The 17,124-nt window shown below is 40.5% G+C and overlaps 1 long non-coding RNA gene across 3 annotated transcripts in view; it reads right to left on the bottom strand.

The window, feature by feature from the left end:
* Positions 1-16,562, bottom strand: part of LOC142829946 (uncharacterized) — a 143,231-nt gene extending 126,669 nt beyond the window's left edge. The window contains exon 1 of one of the 3 annotated variants that reach the window (XR_012904896.2): positions 15,819-16,562. This is a non-coding gene — a long non-coding RNA (uncharacterized LOC142829946). The remainder of the gene's footprint in view (positions 1-15,818) is intronic. The other 2 variants (XR_012904894.2, XR_012904897.2) reach the window with 2 other exon arrangements.
* Between the last annotated feature and the right edge of the window lie 562 nt (positions 16,563-17,124).

Raw genomic sequence — 17,124 nt, 5'->3', positions numbered from 1 at the left:
TCCCCTAACCTCTGACTCTGCAAACATATGTGCCGTGGAACACATAGTTTATTTAATGCTAAGGAAGTAAAATCTTTTATTACAATATTGGCAGCACATCACTGATTGATTGTCAACATCCAGACTCTTCCATAAACTTAATCCCCTTTGAAACAGTAGCACCTTTTACTCTAAAATAAACTGGCAACAGCAATTACACTGTAGCTGAGAAATTGTTCTCTATTAGCATGCATGGCTGCAAGTGTCAGGGTTTAATAATCTAACAGTAAGATAGCTGAAAGATAAATTGCCTAATCAACTTCCTGACTTGTAACTTTTGACTGCTAATCCCCTATGTAACCCATTTCCAAGGCTTGTCAAACTAAATGATAAAGTAATGTAATACTAGTCTCCTTTTATTCTAATATTAATGAGATATTTGAGAAATAACTCAAATGTTACCTTGTTGCATCATTTAATTTGTGGTTAAGTATGATTACTGATACCAAGAAAGTGACCCCACTATTCCCAATGACATTGGGTCCATGGCCGCAAATCCTTCCTCATGTCAGTGAAACTCTTCTCATTGCACTACTGACTACTTACATGGGGAGGTGTTAAGAATTAAACCCTGTAGGTCTAGAACTGGCCTACAGGGATGATGAGTAGAAATGTGCGGAGAAAGGTAATTCCATTTAATGGAGGATTTAGCTATTTCAAAATCCATTTTGATTTCTGTTAGGATCCTGGAAGTCCTGTGGTCCTTGGGTTCAGGACAGTTTGCATCCACTGTCTGCTCCAGAGCCAGGGACCCTGAAAGTCCAGGTTGCAATGAATTATGTGGGTAAGGTAGAAGGACACCTGGCAGATAGCGTTCTGTTAGAATTTCAGCAAAATCAGAACATTTCTGGGACATGTTTCAGTTTTGCAGAATCAGCAAATACTGATGAAATGCTGTTTAATTGGAATTTTTCTAACCAGCTCTAACAACTACTTTACAGGATTGGGAAATCACATCTTTTCTATCATGTATGCTGTTTTGTACTCTACTGATTCAATGGCTTGCTGAAATTAGCTTAGACTAATGGAAGGGGACTCAAGAGAACTGCTAGTTGAAGGTTATTTTATTCATACCTGATTGAATTTAGGATTATTTTCCTTTTACATTTTTGAGTGCCTTTAACAAAGTTCAGATGTAAGCCATATCTACACTTACAAGCTTACAGAAGCAATAGGAGCTGTGCTGCTGTAAAATTGCTCATGCAACCACATTATGCCATTCAAAGAGAGCTTTCCTGTTGACATAGTAAAATAGCTCAGCCAGTACCTATTTCAGCAAAACATATTGCTCTGTGTGTGTGTATGTGTGTGTGTGTTTCACACTCCTGCATGACAAAAGTTTTGCTGACTTAAAGACATAGTGCAGATATGGCCTGATAGCTCTAATGATCAAAATGTTCCGTCGATCACAGAATAGATGCAGTATACGAAATGAAACAAACTTCTTCAGTGCTCCTATCCTGGTGGGACTACATCTAGCAGTGAGTTCACTACACACATTAGAGCTGACCAGAGGAGAACAATTCCATTACACAAAATCTTTTTGAGGTTTCGAAATTTATTTGGGTTCCACACTGGAATGAAACCAAAACCTGTCACAAAATGGAACTGCAGTGAAATGTTGGTTTTCAGATAAAATCTGAGGTTTATTTTCTTGGAGAAGTGTGCACAGCCTGGAAGGCCCAGCTCCAAGTCCCCGCTCTGCCTGATCTGGAGCAGAATTTTTCATCCATGCTCATTCTGAAGAAGGCGAAGGATGGACTTGAATCTGGGTTTTCCACTTACACTGTCTCTTCCTGTGCCCCATTTCCATGTTGAGAAAACCACATATTTTACTTAAAATGTTCTGACCAGCTCTACTTTACATCCCCACTTGAGGTTTGGCAATTATATGGGTGATTATTATAATGTACAAACTTGCCCGCTGGACACTGAATGGAAATTATTGACTCCTTTATCATTAGACACCATACAAGTATAGCAGATGGTAATATGCCTCACTTTTCAAAAAAATAGCCTCAGTTTTTGGGCATCCAGCTTTCAATACCTATGTGTATGTACCTATGGGTGTGTATTGCATGTGCATAACAGAAATTGCGATATAATTTATCACTTGCCCTTCTGAAAATGTGTCCTGTATATAAGTTGACCAGGCAACCAGGATTGAAGGGCATGGAGAGAGATGTTGCATCTGTGAACACTTTGTAACTACTCACATTTTTAGAGCATTACATGCTTTTCCAGAATATGCCACAATTACATTATTTGAATAAATTGAGGAACAAAGAGAATGGTATAATTGCTGAAAAAGTCAGAAGAGCAAAAAATAACTGATTGGAGATGTTCTCATCAAGACAGGCAAGAAGTCTGAGGCGTGAAGATGTGCAGCAGGCAATGCAGTTGTCAGAATACAAGCTCCCACACACTACTTAGTTCTGGCAAGACGAATATATCTCAGAAAGAAAAAGAATTTCCATGCATACCTAGGCAACAGTCTATGAACTGTCAGACGGATCCTTAGCTGGTATAAATCAGCATAGCATAGTTGACTCAGTGTTGCTAGGATGAGTTATATCAGCGGAGGATCTGGGTTTTATTCTTACCCACACCTCTAGCAGTCAATTCATTGTCAAATGCTTTTAATCTTGCATTACCTTTTTTATAGATAATAGCGATTTCTTCTCTGACTGAACCTAAAATGTACCGAAAGAACAACCATTCACCTATTTTACTAATTCACCATCTAGTTAGCTGCATCATTCACTGCAATCAGACCATCTGATGTTAAAAGCTAGATATGGTTGTTCCAGATCAGTACGTGGACGGGTGACTTCCAAGGAGCTGCAAGCAGCAGTAGCGGTGGTGACTCATGCATGGCATCCTTTTTTCTAAATCAGTACCAAACAAACAAGAACCTATGCTGCTGAAAGTAGCCAATCTCTACTCAGTCCCTTCCTATTTTAGTCTCAGCTGTGGTTCCAGATCAGTACAGAGCTCATTAAGAACAACGTATGTCACGGTTAAGGGGAAAACAACAGGCGAGCAGGCGCTTCCTCTTATGCACCTTTCTTGGCCCTGATCCATGCATTTTGGACCCTCTCCATGTGCAGAAATATAGTGTCGGGTGGGGTACTAAATCAAGTGGTCTGTCACTTATAAATCAATGGTACACATTCACTGTGAAGTGAGACTAGCAGGCTTAGGTCCAAGAGTATTCAAAAGTAAAGAAAATTAACATGGGCCATTTTTATATTATAGGGATGGGCTATTTAATCTATTGTTCCACAAATGTAGATTAATTTCTTTAATAAAAATGGGAGCTTCTTCAGTGCAGAATGCAGACTGCTGGTAGTTTAGGCCAAGTGAGTAGCAATTAATTTTCATTTATGTTTTTAATTTTAATTTGGCTACTGTGATTAACATTGAGGTAATGTTCAATCACTCATTATAGACTAATGTAATAGGCAGCTAACCTGGACAAATAATGCATAAAAATATTGATTAAATACTTCTTTGACAAATAAAGGATCCATTCAATCAATAATACTATCCATTCAATATTATTTCATTAGACTTGATAGATATTATCCACTCTGAAGGTTGCTATAATTTTCTAGGACTTCCACTTCTGAAATCATGTGTGATATTACAAAGCATGTAGAACAATTGCCACGGTCATTCTAGATAACCTCACTACTTTTGAGTTCAAAGAGATAGGCCTTCAATGCTGAGAAATATAATACCCAGGAACTCCAAGCTTGGCCTTATGCAATCTCCTTCACGTAGCACAACAAAGAACAATTGTGTGAAGCTCAATGACCTCAGATGCTTGAAAACTCTCAAGCTATTTATGAACGTGAAGTGTACAAAGCTAACTGTGAGATCAGGATGAGGAAACCTTGACCAGGCAGAGCCCATTTTAGCGATGAATTATTTTTTCTATGAGGAAGCTTCAGAAGGAAACAAAGTGTAAATGCAGTCACTCTTCATTCAAAAGAGACACAAAGCAGCTTTTGTGTGAGGTCTGGTAGAGATTTTTTGCCCCCTCATTTGACAGAAAAATAAAATTTAATACACAGCTCTTTTTGAAAATATTTGATATTAGTTGAACGGACTTTTATAGGCCCAACTTAGCTGCTCTGTGAACTCATAAAGGGATCTGACCTACTAACCATTGTTGTAATAAAAACAGATAAGCTCGAGTTTATGAATTCCTAATTATCTGAAGAAGACCAGTGATGCAATATTTTCTATTTGCAGGTAATTCTCCAATGCACTTGACCTCCTGTCATGTGCAAAAGTGTGTGTGTGTGTGTGTGTGTGTGTGTGTGTGTGTGTGTGTGTGTGTGTGTGTAAGTAAAATATATATACATTGTAGGCTGAGAATGTTTACAGCAGAATTTATGATCCAGGCCAAACAGGTTGTTTGGGCTGCTTGTACCTGCCATTTTCTGTCTTTCTGTAACCAAAAGCTAGCGTGAGTCACATTTGTGACAATAAACTTGTAAATGAGGAAGATTCAGCATCTACTCTCAAGTGTGTATCATCACTGTTCATGGGTGAATGGCAACACTCTCTTCATCTCCCACAGAAACACTCATCCCTGTGTGCTTCAGCTTTGTGAATGTAGGACATGAAGGCACAGGCTCAATAGAGACAGGCAGAAAACAGCTGTCAGTGATTTCAGGGGAGGAAAAACAAAGAGGAAAGGGTGTACACAGAAGGTGCTTCAGACCGGAGAGAAATAACTTGGGAGATGACAGCATGGAGGTGACAAGGAGAGAGGACAAGGTATAGATGGCTTCAGATACAGTTGGAGCAGATCAGAGAGCTGTATGTAATTAAAACAGACAAATATTAAATTACCGTGCTTCAAGTCCTTGCCAGGACTTTGTTGATTGCATAACCCAGTGCTGTTTGGCTTTGTGAAGTCATAAAGACCTTGGGATGGAAAGAAAGTCCTTGAAATCACAGTTGCTTGTAATTTGTTCTATTTACAAAATGGCTTTAGAAGTGTTCAGATCATGGAGCTTTTGGGCTAGCTGTTGTTGATTTCATCTTTAATTCCTGTAATACTCACAACAGAAACTGGTCTGATTCTTTTCCTTAGTTTTATGAGTGACATTCATTTTGTATTTGCAATAAAGTGTTCCAGGTTGTGAAAATCAGGGATGTGATTGGTATACTTGTAGTTAAAGCCATTCAGCCTTGTGCCCTGTAATCTCACTCAGGACATGCATTAATCATTCTCCATTGTTGTTGCCACTATGGGTACATCTACACAGCATCCTAAAATTGAAATAAGATACGCAGTTTGCACTATGCAAATTGCGTATATTATCTCAAATCTATTTCAAAATAGCTTATTTTGAAATTTGGCATGTCTGTAGAGCGCCATATTTCAAAATAATGGCCTATTTCAAGCCTTCCCTTATCCCTCGTGCAACGAGGTTTACCGGGATGGCGAAATAACACACCTTTTATTTTGAAAAATATTTTGAAATAATGAGTGGCTTGTGTAGACGTGGGATAGCTATTTCAGGATACCTCCGGTACCCAGAAATAGCAGTGCAGTGTAGACATACCCTATAAGAGCAGCACCAAGGGCATATCATGGATCTATACAGAGGTAATGTGATATTTTCAGTCTTAGTATCAATACCTTTCCTAATGATTCCCAACATCGTTAGATACTTTTGACTGCTGCTGCACACTGAGTGGATGTTTTCAGAGAACTATCCACAAAGACTCCAAGATCTGTTTCTTGAGTGGTGGTAGCTAGCATAGGCCCCATCATGTCATATTTACACAGTTGGGATATTTATATTCCAGTGTCTATAACCTTGCTTTTATCAATACTGAATTTCATCTGCCATTGTGTTGCCCAGTCACCCAGTTTTGCAAGATCCCTATGTAACTCTTCACAATCTGCTTTGGACATAACTGTCTTGTTTTGTATCATCTGCAAATTTTGCTATCTGTTTACCCCTTTTCTCATATCATTTATGAATATGTAGAATAATATCAGTCCTGGTATAGACCCCTGTGGGACACCTTTATTTATGTCTCTCCCTAGTACTCCTAGGGGAAGACTTGGCCAATATAAAATCTTGGAAATGTTATAAGCATTAAAGAATTTTAAACCATGTACCAGACAAGAAGTCACTTTTAAAACAAGATGATGTGGGTTTCCTAGGAGATACCCAGAGAAGGGAATGCAAATTCTTATCTCTGGACCCAAGCTTTAGAAGCTATGCCCAGAAGGGAAACTATTGTCTGACTGACTATCTATTCATGGTCTTGGTAGATCACGTAACCAAGCTGTATAAAGGAAAGGATAATGTATGAATATGTGTTCTTTTTCTGAGAAAAGGATATTATGAAGTTCCAAGCACAGAAAAAAAAATCCTATGTGGGGTTTGAATGATTTTTTCCTGTCAGAGCCCTGGTTGGAGCTAATAGTCACCTCCAGTAAGCTTAGGTTGAACTTCTCTAGTTCTGCACCCTCAGGACCTTACCAGGGCTGAACCAGAGAATTTGCCAAACCATGGGAGGTCAATATTGTCTAGTAGCATTACCAACACTTCCACTGCTTGCTGGGCTCTTAGAAGACATTTGGGGTAAATTTGAGTGAAATAATAGCAGAAAACACTGAGAGCCAGGACTTGTGTCTGTAAACAAACTTTATGGGACTGCTGAAAATGTCACCACATCCATGATAAGTAGACATCTGGCTAACCAAAATCATGCCGGCCCACAGATGTTACTGGAGCAGAGAGTGCCGGACTAGAGAGGTTCAACGTGCACCATGTGTGTTGCTTCAATGAGTATGTTTTCTCTGTTATACATTGACCTTAACAATAAATGTGCTCACTAAAAACAGCTGTGTTCTACCTTTTAGCTGTGGGCAGCTGTACTTTTGTAGACTTTGAGGAGAAAGCAAAGGCCTGCGTAGTCATTCTGACTTGCTGGGAAATTGACAGTGCAGGCAGGGAGAAAATCATAGCCTGGAAAAATTCACGACATGAGGGAAAGAAAGACACATGCCTCTACTTGAGATGCAGAAATGAGAGTGAATGGGGATCTGCACTTTGGGAGAGGCAAATCCTCTACAGCCTCTGAACGTAGCACCACTCCCAGGCTGTTCTCTTGTAAAATATGCACAAGGATTTCTATATGCACCATATATGAACAACAAAGCTCCTTTTCTCTTCTCCTGTCCCTTAATGTGTGCACACGTGCATGTGTGTACACACACACAAATTCAGTCCCCAGGAAAAAAGAAACAATTCTGTGAAACAATCTAATACAAAATAAGACAATGAATTCTCAAAAATAGACCTCAAGAATGAAGAGGAGGAAATTATTTCACATTCAGCTTTACCCAGGGGGGTGCTATTTCATAACCCATTCAGATAAAACACTGTACTTACCAGATCCCATTACAGTATAAGGCAGAATTGAAAGCAGCATTAGAATGTGGTTTAAGGCAGACGGTATGCAAAGACAAACATATTACAAGGAACAAGAAACACCTTTCTCACTCTCTCTTGCTATGAACAGTGATAGAAATGTAGCCGTGTTAGTCTGGGGTAGCTGAAGCAAAATGCAGGACAATGTAGCACTTTAAAGACTAACAAGATGGTTTATTAGATGATGAGCTTTCGTGGGCCAGACCCACTTCCTCAGATCAAATAGTGGAAGAAAATTGTCACAACCATATATACCAAAGGATACAATTAAAAAAAATGAACACATATGAAAAGGACAAATCACATTTCAGAACAGGAGGGGAATGCAGGGGGGGGGGGGGCGAAGGAAGGAAGGTAAGTGGAAATATCAATTCACAGACACTTACCTTCCTTCCTTTCCCCCCCCTCCCCCGCATTCCCCTCCTGTTCTGAAATGTGATTTGTTCTTTTCATATGTGTTCATTTTTTTTTAATTGTATCCTTTGGTATATATGGTTGTGACTATTTTCTTCCACTATTTGATCTGAGGAAGTGGGTCTGGCCCACAAAAGCTCATCATCTAATAAACCATCTTGTTAGTCTTTAAAGTGCTATGAACAGACTAAGGGTTTCTAAGGTGGTTAACAATGGAAGCCATGATGTGGGCGAGATAAAGAAGCCAGATATCCCAGCCTAACAGCTAAACTTGTTCCCACATATGCAGGTCTCATGACACCGGAAGAGACAAAATGAATCAAGTCTTTTAAGGTAAATTAAAATATAAAGTGAGCTAGGGACAGCACTTGAGTTCTCTTAACTCATATTTTAGTTGTATGGGAAAATCATTTTCAGCACTATCTGCTGGGTTAAACATCTTTCCAATTGGATCTGAACTAAATATTGTGAGCGTAAATTGATCAGACTGGTTTGATGTATCTGGCACTTCAACAGTTTGATGAGCTTAGTAGCTATAGCAAATTCTTGATCAAAATGTCCAGATGCTTAGGTTGTGTTGCAGACCATGCACATATATCCTTGTGGTGGGAACTAGAGGTTCTCTGCCATTCTGAACCCTGGGCCGTAAAAGGTCCCAAGTTGGACACTCTAAAGCAGAGACATCTACATAATAGGCACTTCTGAAAACACTGACCCCCAAATGTTTACCTAAAACCAGGTCACCCCATCACACACATGCTTATTCAAACACTATTGGCTCTATTGTGGCATTAAGCTCCAGCTTAATGTTTTTCCACAAGACACACTGCCCCCCAGGGGCATACTGATCCCTGTGCCATGCAACATGGGTGCTGTGTCAGTCCCCTCATGCAGGGCCAGCTGAGTCATAACCCCACTTCCTTTCCCACCCTTATCCACTTTCTTTGAGGAAGGGAATGGGGATCAATTTTTCTCTCTCCCCATCTTCTGTGCACACCTACACAGAGGAGGGGAACAAATAAGCCCATGTTATCATATTACATCTTGTCAAAGAACAGCAAGAGTATCCAATGCGGCAACAGAACAACCAGCCTTTGAAACCCAAACCTGTTTTCTAACCCTCAATTATAATTCATTCCATAACTTCTTCTGTCAGCCTCATGAATTCCCTTCTAAGATACACGGTCACAGTGTCCTTAATGGAAAAATTATCTTTCTTTTTATTGCTTAAAATATATAGTAGAGCAATGGATAGCAACGAATTACTCCAGCTTCCTCTGGTAAGTTGCTTCATTGATTTCTAAAATGATGAAGAGCTTGTAATTTATCTATAAATACACCCATTAATGCAAGGATTACTCATGACAGCAGCCAGAATCTGAACTTTCAGAGTATCATAAAGATTTCCCTTCGGGAGCAAAAGTATGACACATCACCATAAATTCAGAAAAAAATATAAAATTCATGACTTTTCTGGTTCCACTCGTTAACAGAATTCACTATTGGGCTATGATTTGAGTTTAATATTTTCTCTAATCAGGAGAGAGAAAATAAGCATCAATGTGAACCTTTGTCCAATACTGAAGTGAAACCCAAGTTGAACCATTTCTGGGGCTCAGAAAAAGCCCAATAGCTTAAATGTATCTGCATTAATTTGTATTCCTAGTCTCTGCTCTTAGCAGTCAGGTCCAGAGGTGGACCTGATAATAGTGAGAGAGCTTGCTCTGGTTTTGTATCCAGTACAATAAAGAATAAGAAGTGACTAGGAGAAATAAAATGAGAAATGATGCTCTTGTGTTCCCTGTAGCTTAACAAGAGGCTAGATAACTTCAGAAAAGCACTGATCCAAAATTATCCAAACATATGAACTTTCAAGGGACTTTCAAATATCACCACTATGGGGCTGGAATAAAGATTATACTTGTGATGTCAATTTTTCGAGAATGTACTATTCTAGTTCAAATAATTGTTCAGCCTTCCAAATTATTTAATGGGATTTAGGTGTGATGTATTAGATGCTAAGTGTCCTCAATATATATGAATTTAAAAGGAGCCAGGTAGTTTTCAACACCATATCAAAATGCAATCAACATTAATAGGCTAAAATTTCCATGAACTGTTTTTTAGCTATACAGTCTATACATGGGGGGTATGTCTACACTACACTTCTCTGTTGACAGAGAGATGTAGATTAGGCATGTTGAAATTGCTAATGAGGCATGGATTTAAATATCCCGTGCTTCATTAGCATAAACATGGCCACTGCTTTTTTCTAAACAGAGCTTTTTTGAAAAAAAAAAACCCCTGCAGTCTAGACACGGATCTGTCGAAAATAATCCCTTTTTCAAAAGATCCTGTAAACCTCATTTTTTGAGGAATACAGGATCTTTTGAAAAAGGATTTATTTTCGACAGATACGCATCTAGACTGTTGGTTTTTTAGAAAAAGCTCCATTTTGAAAAAAAAGTGGCGGCCTGGTTTATGCTAATGAAGTATGGGATATTTAAATTTGAGAAATTTGGCATCTGAAAAAAGATAAATCAGATAAATAATTTAACAGGAATTGTTTCCCCTCTACTAGTTAATAAACAAACATCACTTTTTGCTAAGGAAGAGAGCTAGTTGATGAAAAATGAAGATTCAAATAATGCCTGTGCTTACTGGTCAGATCAATTACTTTCATGTCTCTTTTTGTGAGCAACGTTGCACCATACACATTGGTAATGGAAAACAAATTTGTTTTTGTTTTGTTTTTTATGCTACCCACTTTCAGCAAAGAGAAATTGAGCATTAGAAAGAGGAATGTGAAAATACCAAAGGAATGTGACTAAATTTATCTTAGAAATTCTCATGCATAACTTACGTTTGATTTCTTTACATGTACTATTTGATCTTTAAATAATTAAAATATGAATGTATATTTATTCTTAAGACTATATTTGGAATGGCAAATTTACACAAGAGATTAACAGTTTACATACTGAGCTCCAATTTCTCACTGTGTTAAAGAGATCTAATTTTCTCTGCAGTGTCCAGAGTGAGCAAAAGCAAACTGAGATTATTTAAACAAACGGACTGCACTAAATGAGTACATAAGCTCCTACACTATGTGTGGCCTATTAGAATCTTGTTAATTGTTGCTCATAATTTGGCAATGGTTTTGCTACTGTTGGCTTTCTTGAAAATCCCCCTTTCCCCTCCCCCCCCCCTTTTTTTTTGCTTGTGGATGGGCCCTTCATCATGCTGTACCTTATTCTGTCCATGCACCTTATTCTGTCCTGATTTTGTCCATTAACCAATGCTAAGAGAATTCCCATTAGCTTAATGTGTGACTGAACAATTAAGACTGTTTTGAGAAGAAGTGTCTGCTCCTCCCTTCTTTCTAGTCTGTCTTTTTCATTTGGAGTCTTATTCATCGCCATCTGCTACAGAAGTTTCAACCCCATAAGGGTGATGTCGTGGTTATGGGAAGTACTGTTGAAGGGTTTGGAACAGATGTGTTTGGAAAAATTCTGATGAAACAATTTTGTCAGAATTTGCCAACTCATCAGAATTGAAACATTCCGGACAATTAGAATCAGTTAGATTTCGACCTTGTTCTAATGTAATCCTGTATGGTTTTCTGCCAGCTTGCCTGCCCGGCTCCTTAGCAGCCCGCCTGGTGGGCAGATCAGGAGATGAAAGCCTATAAGCCCCAAGAATCTTGGTGCCCAAGCTCAGGAACAGCCTGGATTTTCACAGCTGGGGATGGGGCTACACTCCTTTTCACAGATAATTTTGTAATATTTGGTTTTCACTACAAATCAGAATTAAATATCAAAATCCTCCAGGAAACAGAATGAACTATATCCACCCACCTCCAGTATGGAGATATTTATGCCAGAACAACTGAGTGCCCAATTTATTTTCTTTTACTTCCTTAGGTCCCTATCCTATCTGGAAGGCCCATGTCAGGTTTTTGTGGATACTGCTCGTTATTAACTCTCTGAGGAAAGAGGAGGATTGATCTGCTTCTTAGCTGCAGAAAAAGAAAGGACTCTTATTGCTGCCCTGTGAGAACAAACTGTGGGAGAACTTCCTTTTTACTTGGGAGCCTTCAAGGATGGCATTCAGGAATTGGAAGGTCACATTTTCAAACGGTCTTCAAGAGTGTGCCTCCAAATTGGAGACTCATGGAGAACACAGCTTCAAGACTGGCTTTCCCTTCCTTTTCTCCGACAAAAAAATAACTGCCATGCTTACCCCTTAACAATTCCTGGTGTTTCCATTGTACTGCTGTGGAAACTGAAATGGTCTAATAAGGAAAAAGTGGGTTCCAAGTCAGACCTTAAACTCTTGGGTGTTGGTCTACTACTACCATACCTATAGGATGTGCTTACTGTATGAAATACCAGAAAAGCAACACCTCATAACAAAACTTTCCTCTGCATCTGGGGGTTATGCTAACTTCATAATACCCTCATTATTCCCTCTTGCAGTTAATAACTTCTCTAGAATCTTAATGGAACATACACTCAGATCCTCAAAGGTATTTATGTGCCTCTTTAGATGCCTGTCTAAATTACTGCCATTTAAACATCACTGACATTTTCAAAACTGCCACTCAGCTGGTGTATAATCCCATGGATGCCTAATTTCTTAAGGCACCTACATTTCCACCAATCAGCAATTGCGTTAACTTAATGTGTGACTGAGTCCTGTGCTACCCCACAGCTAATCAGCAGCTCAGAGGTCTTGCTCAAGCTGAGGCACCGAAGTGGGAGTCTCAAAGTAGGTAGGGAAATGCTTATCTCATAGATAAAAGGTGGAGGAACAGCATCCACATAAACAGCAGCCAAGAACACAGGGAAAATGTACGGGAAAAAAGTGAAAGATTTTCAGGTGTGTGCAGGAGAGACAGAAAGCTGCAGCTGCTAGGGCATGGCCTACCTAAATGTTTGACTTTGCTTTGGGATTAACTCCAGGCATGGGTGTGCAGCTGAAGAACCTGAAAAAAGGGAGGTACCTTTCTGTGGCCCGTCAGCCAGGCACACCAAGTCAGCCACATCGGTATCCGAACCTTTTTGCCCCCCTCCTCAGCATTTCACTGCTGACTCACAGTGTGAGAACTGCTACATTAAAGTGAATATAAACACAGTACACAGGACCAGCAAGTACAAAAAGCAGCTGCCCACTTCTGCTTTTCTGGCATGGTGTCCCAGTGCCTGCATTAGATCATGCGCCACTGCTCATTATGGGCTTTGGCCCTAATTTTCAAAGCACTTAGTGTCTCAAGTACCAGCTACATGACATAACTTGAGCTAACCACCAGCATGACAGTTGTATTGCTTGGGACAATACAGGTCACAACTTCAGAGTAGAGAATGTATGCCAGGATCAAAGCATTTTCATTTGAGAGGATTTGTCTGTGGGGGGAGATTATATGGACTAAAATATGATCACAGAGAGGAAATTATATGAAACTGGCCTATTTGATATTTTCCATTATAATCAGAATGACCATTCATACCACCACCCTCCCCCCACTCCCTAGCCATCCTCTTAAGAACACCAGACATTGCAACAAAAGAAAAACAAAAGAAATTGATCAACAAAACATACCCCAAACCTCCAATCCAGCAATCTATAAACTGATATGAGACAAGTGCCAGAGACCCCAAGATATCCACTATGGATTTTTTAATTTCCAATCTAGCATATGAGGAAGGCGCTCAGATACAATGTTGATAGGGAACAGTGCAACATTCTCAGAGAGATGGGTGAACATTCCTAATTGTTTGGAAATTTATTTATCACTGTGGTAGCATTCTCTGGTTTTTTCATCATGTAGAGAAGACAAACAGCAACAGAAATTACATAGGCCATGGCAGGGGCTAGCTGCTCTGCTTATCTATGACAATAGGAATGAGCAATTCCAAGATGGAACTACAGGCAGTCCCCGGGTTACGTACAAGATAGGGACTGTAGGTTTGTTCTTAAGTTGAATCTGTATGTAAGTCGGAACTGGCGCCCAGATTCAGCCGCTGCTGAAACTGACCGCCAGTTCTGACTTACATACAGATTCAACTTAAGAACCCCAAATCCCCAAGTCAGCTGCTGCTGAAACTGATCAGCGGCTGATTCCAGGAAGCCCGGGGCAGAGCAACTGTGCCTCGGGCTTCCTGTAGTCAGTGCTGCTCAGTTTCAGCAGCGGCTGACTTGGGGCCGCCTGGGGCAGAGCAGCTGGGGTGCTGCTGGGTTGCTCCAGTAGCGCCGCTCCTCGGCGCTACTGGACCAACCCAGCAGCACCCCAGCTGCTCTGCCCCAGGCGGCCCCAAGTCAGCCGCTGCTGAAACTGACCAGCAGCGGCTGAATCAGGACGCCTGGGGCAGAGCAGCTGGGGTGCTGCCGGGTTGGTCCAGTAGTGCCCAGAGCGGCGCTGCGGGACCAACCAGCAGCGCCCCAGCTGCTCTGCCCCAGGGTCCACAACAAAAGTCTGGTCTGCTGGGGGGGGGGGGGGGAGACACACTAGCTGCGCCCCCCCCCCCGGCAGTCCAGGGACACGGGGAGCAAAGCCGCAGCGGCGGGGTGCCGCGCCTCTGAGGCTTTGCTCTGGGGCGGGACCCGCTGCCGCTGCGGCTTTGCTCCCGGTGCCCCTGGTCTGCTGGAGACGGTCCCCAGCAGACCAGGGGCACCGGGAGCAGCTTTTCTCGCCCCGGAGGTCGAGGTGGCGGACCACTGCCTGCGAGCTCCGGGGTGAGAAAGCCCCATACGTAAGTGTGGATCCGACATAAGTCGGATCCGCGTAAGTCGGGGACTGCCTGTACTCCTTATGAAGGACAACATGTTGGCTCTCTACAACATGTCACAGTTCAGTAAAATTAAGTCACAATGACTTGTATATATAAAAACATAGAGCCAAACAGTGAAGTCCTTTCCCATCTTGTACTTATTGGTAAATAAACAACAGGATTATGTAGCACTTTAAAGACTAACAAGATGGTTTATTAGGTGATTTTGTTAGTCTTTAAAGTGCTACATAGTCCTGTTTTTTGTTTCAGTTACACCAGACTAACACGACTACATTTCTATCATTATTGGTAAATAAACTGACTGTGAGTGTGGTCTGAGTAAGGATGTGAAGAACTGGCTCACAATAAATTGTTAGTCATCTAACTAGAAGAGCCTAAAATATATCAAGAAGACACCGAATGGAATAGGAGGTTCTGGTCTTAGATAGCAACATTGGAAACATCAGATATGTATAACTTTCATATTCCTAAATCTCAGTGCATGCTTACATGATTTAACTGCATAGTTTTAAAGCCCTGCTCACCACCCACCTTAATGTAAAATCTATGTATGCATTACAATGTGCATCAAAAGCTGTTGTTGCTGTTGCCATGGTTCTCTTCCCCCATGTAGCATTGTGTTATTTATACTCTTAATTAAATGTATTTCTCCAAGTGAGTATTACAATGATGAAACAAAGGCTGAAGCATTAAACTCGGCCAGGGTGATTACATTTGTGGTCATTCTCCAAGTCATTAGCATTAATGCTTTCATTATAACTCTGACAAGATGGTAGCAAATTAATGAAGGTGTGACTTAAAAAAATACATATTGATCTACTTCCCTCAGAGGAGAAATGTGGGTTGAAGGCAGAAAGCAGCCTTTATATTTTCTGCTCCCTGAGTGCTCATTTAAAAGATGCCATTTTCCTCTGCTTTCAGGCTTCATTAGTTCTGGATTATCTGAATTATTGTTGTCTCTTTGTAAACATATAAAATGACAGTCCTTAGTAAAAATTATTTTGTTGAATAACTTCCTTAAATTCTACAGCCTGCTCTTTGAATGTAAAAGAAATCAATGGTGAGAGACTCCCCCTCCCACCCTCCGCTCTCCCGCACTTACCTTCGAGTAGCGCAAATATTTGCCGACCAGCAGTTTAATAATTCCTCAAATAGGAAGTTGTGACAGTGCTTGCTGGGTTTGGTTTTGTCTGTCTGTTTGCCTGTTTCTCTACAGATTACCCATTTGAACACAGAGATGAGGTTCAAAGATCAAAATGCTGCTTCCCTAACCTGGAGTGTCTGCCATTTGTTAGACACTCAACATAATTCCTCCATTAAAACAAAACTCAGAATGTTCAGTCACACAAATAATAACTAGATCTAACCAGTGTTCCAACCTAGAACCTATTCAACGTAAGGTATTTTTGTTGAAATAAGTCATTGTATGAAAGTTGAGCTGTTCCGTTCGTGGAAATGTACTAATTTCAATACCATGTTGGTGGAAAAATTTCTGACCAAAGAGAGTGTGAGGCCCAAATTGAAAACCTGACCTTTTAGCCTCAAAACAGATGTTTCAACACAATCATTGTTTGCAGTTTCAGGTTTTTTTCCAATTAGGAATGCAAACATATTTAGAAATTTGAAATTTGCTGTGAGCAAGATGGTTGTCCTCTGGCATAGGCGATGGATATAAAAGGCAAGGGGAGGCAATGCCTTCCCTGGGTCTTCATGTTCAGCCTTTCCCCTCTTCTTATCCTTATTCTGACCTTTACTGCCAGCTCCCACAGCAAGCTGTAGAAGCATGGTGAGTCTTCCTCTGAAGTGGATCTAGTAACTTGTGAAAAGCCTTCCAGCTTGCCAGACCTTTTAGCATAACATTAAACCTGTGAAAGAGCCATTAAGTGGTTATGTAGTTATTTAACAGGCATGTGCCAACCCAGAGGTATATACTGTCAGTTTCTGAATTTATTGACAGAAATAATTGTGCATTGCTGTAATATGTCTACTTTAGTTTAAAATTTACTTGAAACTTTTCAATATTTTGTTGCTGAATATTATAAAATCACATCTCTAAAAAATCCTTGCATATATTTTACATGCACAGTCTGAGTATTCAGCTTAATGATGTATGTGACTAATCAACTAGTCAACTACCTGATAAGCTAAAGCTTATTGGATAGTCAACACACTAGTTGACTAGTTGCTTCCCCACCTTGCTGGTTCTGTCAAAAAGAGGCAGCAAGGGTTGGAAGAGGAGGGGGTGCTAGAAGGGAGACAGCTTAAAAGCCAGTTCCCCCCAGCTCCGTGGGAGGGAGCAGGGGCACAGCGGCAGCATTCCACCTTTGAAATGTACACAAGTTGCCGCTGGGACTCTTGGACATTTCAAAAAGGAAGTGCCGCATGGAGCCTGGGGCCAGCAGGGATCA

The sequence above is a fragment of the Pelodiscus sinensis genome, chromosome 6 (assembly GCF_052426305.1).
Source record: "Pelodiscus sinensis isolate ZL-2025 chromosome 6, ASM5242630v1, whole genome shotgun sequence".
Classification (NCBI taxonomy): Eukaryota; Metazoa; Chordata; order Testudines; family Trionychidae; genus Pelodiscus; species Pelodiscus sinensis.
Note: the sequence above shows the minus strand (reverse complement) of the source record. Positions and strands in the feature narration are given on the sequence as shown.